The 9,913-nt window shown below is 40.3% G+C and overlaps 1 pseudogene; it reads left to right on the top strand.

Moving 5' to 3' along the window:
- The first annotated feature begins 2,080 nt into the window (after nucleotides 1-2,080).
- On the top strand, nucleotides 2,081-8,404 carry LOC147449718 (uncharacterized; annotated as a pseudogene).
- The last annotated feature ends 1,509 nt before the right edge of the window (nucleotides 8,405-9,913 follow it).

Here is a 9,913-nt window from a genome sequence, read left to right as displayed (position 1 = left end):
GGACCAAATGAGAGACATATTGCTGAATTTAAGGCTGATTTGAATGCTACTTTCAAGATGAAAGATTTGGGGCTGTTGCATCATTACTTGGGTATACAGTTTAAGCAGTGTGATGGTGGTATTGCCTTGTGTCAAAAAAGTTACATAGAGACATTGCTATGTATGTTTGGACTTGAGGATTGCAAACCTATTGCCACTCCCATGGAAACAGGTTTGAAGTTGAGTCTACATGATGCTGGCGATCCTGCTGATGTCACTCTTTACCAAACTGCTGTTGGCTGCCTCATTTATGTATGCAACACGAGGCCAGATATTCAGTTTGCAGTCTCGCAGGTCAGCAGATTTATGCATAGTTATGCATAGCCCAGGGTCTAAGCATTGGCAGGCTGTCAAGAGGATTTTCCGCTACCTTAGTGGCACTTTACATCTTGGCTTGTTTTATCCCAAGTGGGGATCATTGCCGCCAGACTTACATGCTTTTTCGGACTCAGATTGGGCTGGTTGTTTTGACATGCGAGTGTCCACAAGTGGTTTTTGTTTCATGCTTGGCAGTTCATGTATATCATGGTTGAGCAAGAAGCAACCTACTGTGGCCACTTCGAGTTGTGAGGCTGAGTACAGGGCAGTCTTCACAGCTAGAGTTGAGTGTGTATGGCTCAGACGCCTTATGGCTGACTTGGGTGTTGGACAGGACACTGCCAACACTATCTACACTGACAGTCAGAGCGCATTGGCAGTTGCGAGGAACCCAGTTTTTCATGATCGCACAAAGCACATTGAGGTGCATTACCACTATGTCAGGGAGAGGCTCTCAGTAGGAGAGATCAGCTTGGCTTATGTGCCAACACAGGACAACCTTGCAGATCTTTTCACAAAGGCATTGTCTCGTGAGAAGCTTGAAGCTTTCCGCAAAGCTTTGGGCTTACTCCCCTTTGTGGACTGATCCTGTCCTCAGGGCATGGCACTTCCCTTTACTCATGTGCCAGCTCTCGTTCACCACATCACTCTAGGGGGGATTTGTTACCATAAGCTTTGCTTTTCTTCAAACAATACATAGAGAAATGTCTAGTACGGGAACGACCGCAAGATGATAGACTATCTGTCCTCTTTATAGAAAGACTGAGAAATGACACTCTTAAGAAAGACTTGCACCTGAAAGCTTGTACAAGTTTTGAGCAAGTGACCAGAGAAGCATTTTACTTAGTGGATAACTGTGCGGTCTATGCAGAGGTGACAATGGATATGGATGTCACATCTAGTAGATCATCATCCGTAGCTAGCGAGACCACCACTAAGAAGAATGTCCAAACAACAACAGTGCCGAACATGGAACAAATGATAGAGGATGCTATAAGGAGATTAGCACCATACCCTAAACCAATGCCTAAACTAACAAAATGGTGTGTGATTGAATAGAAATGGACAAATCACTCAACAGAGGAGTGCTATTACAACAAGGGTTATGTGAAGGAGCGTCAGTATGCACGTCCAGCTCAAATAGCACCACCTCAGGTACATCCAGTACCTCGATACCCAACGGGAAACTTACCAAGACCTATGGGGATAGAAAGACCACAGCCGGTATTGGGGCAACAACCACCTTTACCAGTGGGCATTAGATATGCACCCACCCTAGAGAATCAGAAAGAATAAGCTTTAGTGCATGTTCAGACTTATTACGAAGATTATGGTGCACTCATGGCTCCTACTGTGTATTACCCACCTGAAGAACCAAAACAACTAGAACCTTGGAGCATGATGGGAAATGTTGGACCACCAACAACCGCACATGCTTCAGATGAATAGAGGTATAGCTTGGATGCAAGAACACTTATGTTCATAGCTCATGGAGGGTTATCAGGCCAAAGACCAAGGCCAAAGACCAGCTTACCCACAAAGGGCAAATCAAGGAACACAAAGACCTACATTAGGACCCTGTTATAAGTGTGGAGGTGACCATTTGATGAATGTTTGTCCACACACATAGATCATTAGAATAAATTCATATTGCACAGAGTGTGGTGTCACTCACTTCATTGAGGATTGTTCAAAGAATCCCAACAAAGTGCAAAAGACGACAATGAACATTCTAGAGTCGATTCCTACTACCAGTGGGTCTGAAAATGAAACTCTGATACCCACGCAAGTTGTCACTAGAGCTCAAGCGAAGAAAACCACAAGAGAGCCAGAGAATGGAAAGTCAGAGACTGAATTGGCTAGTCAAGGAAGATGAAGCCATAGAAACACATGGAAAGCTAGGAAAGCACGCATGAAACTGAAAAATGAACAGCAAGATGCGATTCTAGCTGAGGAATTAAAACAAACAAAAGACATATTAGAGAAACTTGAGAGTTAAAATGGAATAGGGGAAATGGTCTCTAAAAAATCAAAACTGAAGAGCATCAAAGAGACAACGATCGTGAGCTCAAGGGGATCAATGTTAGTCCACAAAGTACACAAACCATTGGACGCACTGATGAGAGCTTATGGAGCGAGATTAAAGAGCAACCAAACACAAGAAAAACGATGGTTAACTTATCCAAACTCGGAATTTGAAAAGCAGAGACTCGAAATGTGTTAGAGAATGATCGAGATTGCACAAGCCTTGTTAGAACCACCTAGAGAACCAATGAATGGTGGAGCAAAAAACCCAATTCATCAAGAGACTATCCTCTCACGGGTAGTTGAAAAGCCTAACAGTGCACAAAAGCCTGAAAAAATGCACGGGGATGAATGTATAGTGATGAACACAACAGATCAAGAAATAGAGAGTTTTCATCCTGTGATACAGAGGTCTTATGGAAGAGATGAGGATTACAATGAGTTTTGGAAACAAGTGAGAGAGGCAAACTTTGCAAACGAGCTGAGTTGTCAAGCTAATGAGAATAATGGGGAAAAGGACATCAGGAATCCTCCCATAGAGGAATTTGAGGCAGGATCTCAAGTGGATTTAGATCTACATTGTTACTGGGGAGATGGAGGCTCTGTTATAACAATAGAGAGTAAACCTCATTCTCTGAATACCTTAACTTCATACTTAGGAGAATACGAAGCAAAATCTGAGATTAGAGCGCTTCCCTCACGAGGAATCATTTCATAAAAAGTTATGGACTCACAAGGATTAATAGAGATTTTGTCAACACCAGTGACATGCACTATCACCCTAGCTGAGCTTTTGAGACTACAACCAAACATGTGGGAAATTGTAGGAAAATGCTTGGAGAAATTTGGGATAAAAGGCCCAACTGCAAAACTGCAGGAGGGCACACGAGAGCTGAGTAAGCCACAAAAAAACGCTAAGCCTGTACCTTTGAACAAGTTCAGAGAGTATTACGAAGGCGAAGAGGGGAATACAACCTTACCAGTTGAGTTCCAGGGAGTTAACATGATGGAAATACTTGACAGCGGGGCTGGGGTAGCCATTGATACAAAAGAAATCTGGAAAAAATGGGAAAAACCGACGATAAGAAAAACGAGGTTGAAACTCCAACTAGCGGACGGACATATGGAGAGACCTTTGGAACTATTAGAGAAAGTCGTAGTGACTTCTTGCGGAATTGAGTACGAGCATACTTTTGCTATTGTTGACTTTGGCAAGAAGAATAACTATGATATTATACTTGGAAGACCGTTCATGAGACAGTTGAAAATGGTCCAGGATTGGAGTTACGACCACATATACTTGAGACATATGGAAACCACTACTCGTGTGAACCTAAAAGACCATAGCTACAAGGATGTGAACCGAACACCAGTTGAAGAGTTTGATTCATCTACTTTGGCAGGATCAGAGTTTCCAGCTTGGTTAGGCAAACCCAAAGACTTATGGATCTGTGGAGCTTCGAATTGTGGAAGTCTGAAGCACGAAGAATGTGTTTTAGAAAGGGCAATTGAAGACAAAACCTATATAGGTGAACCCTTTCCGGAGGATGCACTTGAACAATTAGAATGGACACACATTCTAGCAACCCTAGATGTTTGTGCGATCCAAGATGACAAAGATGGATATGATGTGGTTATGTACTTCATGATGAGAGCTGTACTCAAAAAGGAGACTGAACAGAATGATACACCATACAAGGAAGATGAAGAGGAGATGTTTCACGACATTCCCGATCATCCAGAATGGGGAAATGAAGATGACAATGAGTCCACAGACAACTCAAGCGAGAACGAGGAAACCATCAAGGATGTCAGATTCTACGACTTCCCAAATCAGACTGAAAATGCCAGAAACGATACAGAGAAAAGAGAAAAACGAAAGGGGTTAGAAACAACCCGATGCCTAGGATAAGAGGAAAAAATCAATTCCTAATGCTAGCAAATTCGGAAGATTGTGTCAAGGACAAGATTTCTGGAAAAATGAGAGGAAATGTGGAAACAAGCTCACGGAAAGACAAACAAAGCTCAAGAAATCGAGTTCAACCCAGTGAAACGAAAACCGAAACAGATAAAGCGGAATTTTTAATTCCAACACTGAGAGTAGCTAAGGAATTAGAGTGGACAGGACATGAGCTTTCAGATAGAATAGACGACCTTGAAAAGCTAGATGAGCTTCGCTTAAAAGCCGTGGCTTCAATCTACGCTCAAAAAAGGTGACCAAAAGAGTTCTTTGATAAACATGTGCGAACTAAAGAGTTTAAGATTGGGGACTTTGTCCTAGTATACACTCTAAAATAGCATGCAAAAGAACTTAAAAAGAGAGGGATGGGACCTCTTGTGATTAAAGATCTATCACCAAGTGGGGCCGTCAAGCTTGCTACATTAGACGGAGAAGAAATGCCCAGCTGGATTAGTGGATGCAGATTGAAGAAGTGTCATTTTCCACTAACCCAAGAGATGATTCTCAAAATACATCAAGATAAGCTGCGACTTCAGAAAAATAAAAATATTGTTGAGGAAGCGCAAGAGGAAGCAAAAGAAAGAATGGAGAAAAGAAGACTACTGCATCAGAGACAACGCAATGACGGAGCCTTATGAATAAACGTAGTCAGTGTTTCTGAAATGGGTGAACACAAAGTAGAACCCATCATCGAGGTCAAAGTGGGGACAAACCAGATTAAAGCCAGAGCACTATTGGATTCAGGAACACAGGCTAACCTGCTTTTAGTCAGTTTGTACAAGCAATTGAAACATGACACTAAGCTGTAAACTGCCAAACAGGAGCTGAAGGGTTATTCAGAACACTCAATTAAAGCAATCAGATGCACAGTAATGCACGTACAGATAAATCAATATGTGTATCCACATATGTTTTATGTGGTTGAAGACAAAGCTACACAACATCCGTTGTTGCTAGGACAACCATGGCAAAAGCAGTACAATGTGATGATTAATTGGAGCTCTAATTCAGTTAACATCAAATATAAGGAGGAAAGTCAATCAATTCCGTTCTCCAAAGCAACCGTACAGGTGCAAGCCGAAGAATCCAATGACAAGGGTAAACAACCTCAAGAGGTAAAGAAGGAGCAATGGCAACCAAAAGCCACTTCTACAAAACAAGAATGCTCCTCAAAGAAGAAATCTCATACATGGGTAAAGAAGACAGAAAATACAAGCACAACTCAACTGTGGATAAAGACAGACTCAAAGTTGGTATGGAGGCCAAAGAAGGTTGTGCCAGAGAGAACAAAGGCGGAAAAAAAAGTCTTCAACACCAGACAACAGAGTGATTTTAGACAATCAAATTCAGCGAAACAAATTTGGATTGCAAAGAAGTTGATGACAGCACAAAGCCATAGCTAGGAAATTTGGATTATAAAGATCAAAAAGCAGAAACTCCCTTCAGTATAATCACCAGAGAATCCTAAGTACTCAAGGATAGAGACATCACAACCTAAAGTCAAGCAGATTTGGGTAGCAAAGAGTTCGTGGCAAGCACAAGCAAAGCGGAAGCAGATTTGGATTATCAAAAAGGATAACAATGTAAAGAAGAATCCGGATATTGATTCTACTCCAAAAGTGCTACAGACAACCCAAATATTGCCCAAAACCTGACAATTAAACAAAGAGCGGCATTATTGGAAATATTGCTATTTCGTCGCTCTACAATTGAATTGACCAAGCATGAACACCAAAAATACAATGCTTCACCCTCAGACACTGCATAGTCGTCCGGGAGGACTCATACTAGGAGGGGGGGAGGTATAAAGGAACTACAAGCAATAAGGACAAAGAAAATGATATTACAAGGGCAGTGTCCTACATGATTTTGAATTTTTTATGTTTGATTGCAGATATTGATAATATCTATGCCCTTATATACTTTGTTTTGCAATAGTAAGAGATCAAATGATGAATTTGAGTCTCTCAGTTTGTAAATACGACTAAATATGCGTGTTTTTGGAGCCAAAACAACAGATAAACACTTATCTTTTGTTGAGATAGTTGGTGGAAAGGGTATAGACATTGCATTCGTATTCTAGCATGGTGATTGACATTACATAGACTGAAAAACCGTGATACTAATGGGTTTGTGAAGACTATTGATTCTCATTCATGATTTAATATATATGATATGATAGGAGGTTCAAAAGGAATCACTTGCAAAGTAGATTAGTCTCTAATATGTTTTGAGGATGCTACCATATTTTGGAGCTAGTAACATGTGATATACTGCTAGGTTTTGATACATGAAATATATGTTAGTTCTTGAAGACGTAAACCTGGAGGATCTCATTGGGAGATGGCATAAACTGAGTTTTTTTGAAATACTAGTCGAATTACAAAGGAGGTGCTGTCCGATTTTCGCCAAGTGCTCTACATTGATAGATAACCCAAAAATACATATGTATTTGCATCATATATGGTAATCGACACTAGTATTTTTTTGAGAGATCTCGGTGAGTATTGGCCTACACATGCATATACATTTAGAGGTTATCTTATTTGAAATCTTAACCTAATAGTCAATCCTAAGGGTAAGCTATAAACTAGGTCTACAGGTGTGACATGGATGACAATTGGATCTAGTGTCGGCACCTTCAAAACGCACAAACATAGCGAGTTTTAACTGAATGTTTTTGTATGGATGCAGGTAATAACTGGATCCTTCTCCATGTAGATGTAGTGGTTTGGGTGGACACACAGAGATACAACATTAAGATATCAATTTGTAATGATAAGAGATCAAATTTCTGATCTAAATAACTGTATTATCCATTAGATACAGAATGTTGTATTGTTGTATATGAAATGTTAATTGAGTGTTATGACATTTTGTTTTAAAATATTGTTATTTATTATAGTATTTAATACAATTGTCTAAGTATGGTTCAATTATGAAGGGATTTTTCATACTTAAACACACACATATACCTACACACAGAGAGTCTTGTTTCAGCATTAGGATTTGTTATTGGTGCAAAAATCCTTCCTCTTAGGAGATTTTATATGTTATTAGTTACTTCTTGTGGTGAAATGATGATTAAAAATGTTATTTTGATGGGTCATTTAATTATAAAACTGGTTTTATATGTATATTTCAGGTGGAACCTACAACCTCAGCCTGGACGGGGTTGAGAACCCACACTTTATGGATGTTACAGAGAAAGACTGGTTGTTCATGTTCACGGTGCTACAAACCAAAGGGCAAAAGGTGAAGCTTCGAACCATACGGTTAGAGCTTTATGATAAATTCATGATGCTCTATCAGATGGTTTACCAGGAGTTACCTATAAACGATGAGTGCAATGCCTGGTTTGCCAAAGAATTTGCATTTGAAAATTGCCAGAGGGATGACTTGTCTCTGGAAAAGTCTAAATACCGGGTAGCTTGGGCTGTTGTGGTTGAGAACTTAGTTACTCGACTGGGGACGCATAAGCATGGGCTCTCCAACAAGATGTCCAGAGTAATGACGCACATGACTGACGAGAAAACAGTGTGCAAGTCCAAATACCAGGTAGCTTGGGTTTCTCTGGCTGAGAACTTAGTTACTCGACTGGGGGCACATAAGCAAGGGCTCTCCAACAAGATGTCCAGAGTAATGATGCACATGACTGACGGGAAAACAGTGTGCAAGTCAGTATTGGTAGCTTAGTCGCTCATCGAAGGCGAGTGTGGATACACCAAATAGTTGGGATGTAGAGCTGGCACAAATCATGCGGTCTGATGTACAAGATAAAGTTAGGCATCTTGAGAGTGAAACAGGACAGATCTCTAAAGAAATGCAGCAAGCACAAGTGGAAGTGCAGGTTCAGTCAAAGGAAGACACTTTCTTGAAATAGTTACGAGAAGCATGAGAAGAATTAGCCACGTTTGAGGCTAGTGGCAACGTGCCGTTGGAGAGGGTGTGATGTTGCAAGCTGTGATCAATGCTAACTTGCAAGTTCTTGGTGTTCTTGGTGTCGTAAAGGGTGGCACCTTTGAAAACAATGATGTTGTAGCCATACAGACTGATTTGTGAACACCAAGAAGATATTGTTGTTCCTCTTATTTAGTGTTTGAACAGTTTTGCTGAATTTTTTTGTCCAATACAGGAGAGGTTGCAACAAAAGAATGTGATCTTGGTGATACTCAAAAATTAGGAGTCTTTTGTTGGCACTGCAATTTTACAATTGCAACAGGGAAAAGCACCTGTATTCTCTCCATCACCTCCAATCATGCCAAATGTACGTCGAGGCGTTATATTTATTGACCAGCCGTGCACAGCGTGTGGGTTGGAACTTCATGATAAAATATCGGTGGGTGTTTGCATGCTACCATGCCAACACCCCTATCACAATATTTGTTTTGCAACTTTGTCCACGTTGAGTGATTCTTGCTTGGCACCAGGATGCGTCATAGAGATCTGCATAGAGACAACATCCATGGTAGAAGAAAAAGTTACCAATAGGTATGTTCCCAATTCTAGTTACTCAAGCTCCAAAGGAAGGAAAAGTTGTATTAGTAACCAAAAGTATTAGTAGTAAGCTCTATTAGTAACCAATAGCTATCAAATAGCTATATTAGTAGTAAATTATATTAGTAACCAGTAGCTGTCAATAGCTTGTAATTAGTGGTAAGCTGTCAAATAGCTTGTAACTAGTAGTAAGCTGTATTAGTAACCAGTAGCTGTATTAGGCACAGCTATGAGTTAGCTATTTGATAGCTATTGGCTACTAATACAGCTTACTGTCCAATTAACAATAGCTGCTTATCACAAGATTTTAAAAAGCTATTAGATACAACTTTATACCAGCTATTAGTTTGCCAATGGCTTCCATAGGTAGTGGGTGATAGCTATCTGCTAGGTTTAGAGAGAGCTACTAGCTGGTAATAGCTACCTGGATCTTGTTAAATAGCTCCAGAATAGCTGTTAATTGTGTGAGCAAATACTTTCTCATTCACTAGTGGCTAGTATTCCTAGCTATTAGAATTTAATAGCTCTCTAATAGCTGGGTACTAGCTATTACATATCTGCTAGTCTTGAAACTGTTGACCAGATATGAGGTAGCTATTGACTTTTGTAGCTATACAATAGCTATTGATAGTGTGTAGATATACACACTCAATCACCATGTGGCCACTATTTCTAGTTAGCAATAGGAAATAGTTGTTTGATAGCTTGCAAGTAGATATTATAGACCCAAACTTGGCTAAAGTTGCTTCTCAGACACCTTTTGACCAGCGATTGGGTAGCTATTGTCTTCCATAGCTAGTGGGTGATGGCTTATTAGCTGGTAGTACCTATTTGACCTATTATTAATAGCTGTGTGATAGAGCTTTTAATCAACTATGAGTTAGCTATTGGCTTCCATAGCTAGTGGATGATAGCTATTTTCCACAACTAGTGGGTGATAACTATTTTGCACGGTTGAAGAGCTATTAGCTGGAAGTAGCTATTGATCACAGCTACTGTCTTCCACAGCTAGTGGGTAATAGCTTTTTGCCAATTTTGGAGAGCTATTAGCTAGAAGTAGCCGTATGAAGCTGT

The sequence above is a fragment of the Adiantum capillus-veneris genome, chromosome 10 (assembly GCF_014529385.1).
Source record: "Adiantum capillus-veneris isolate H3 chromosome 10, ASM1452938v2, whole genome shotgun sequence".
NCBI classification, from domain to species: Eukaryota; Viridiplantae; Streptophyta; class Polypodiopsida; order Polypodiales; family Pteridaceae; genus Adiantum; species Adiantum capillus-veneris.
Note: the sequence above shows the minus strand (reverse complement) of the source record. Positions and strands in the feature narration are given on the sequence as shown.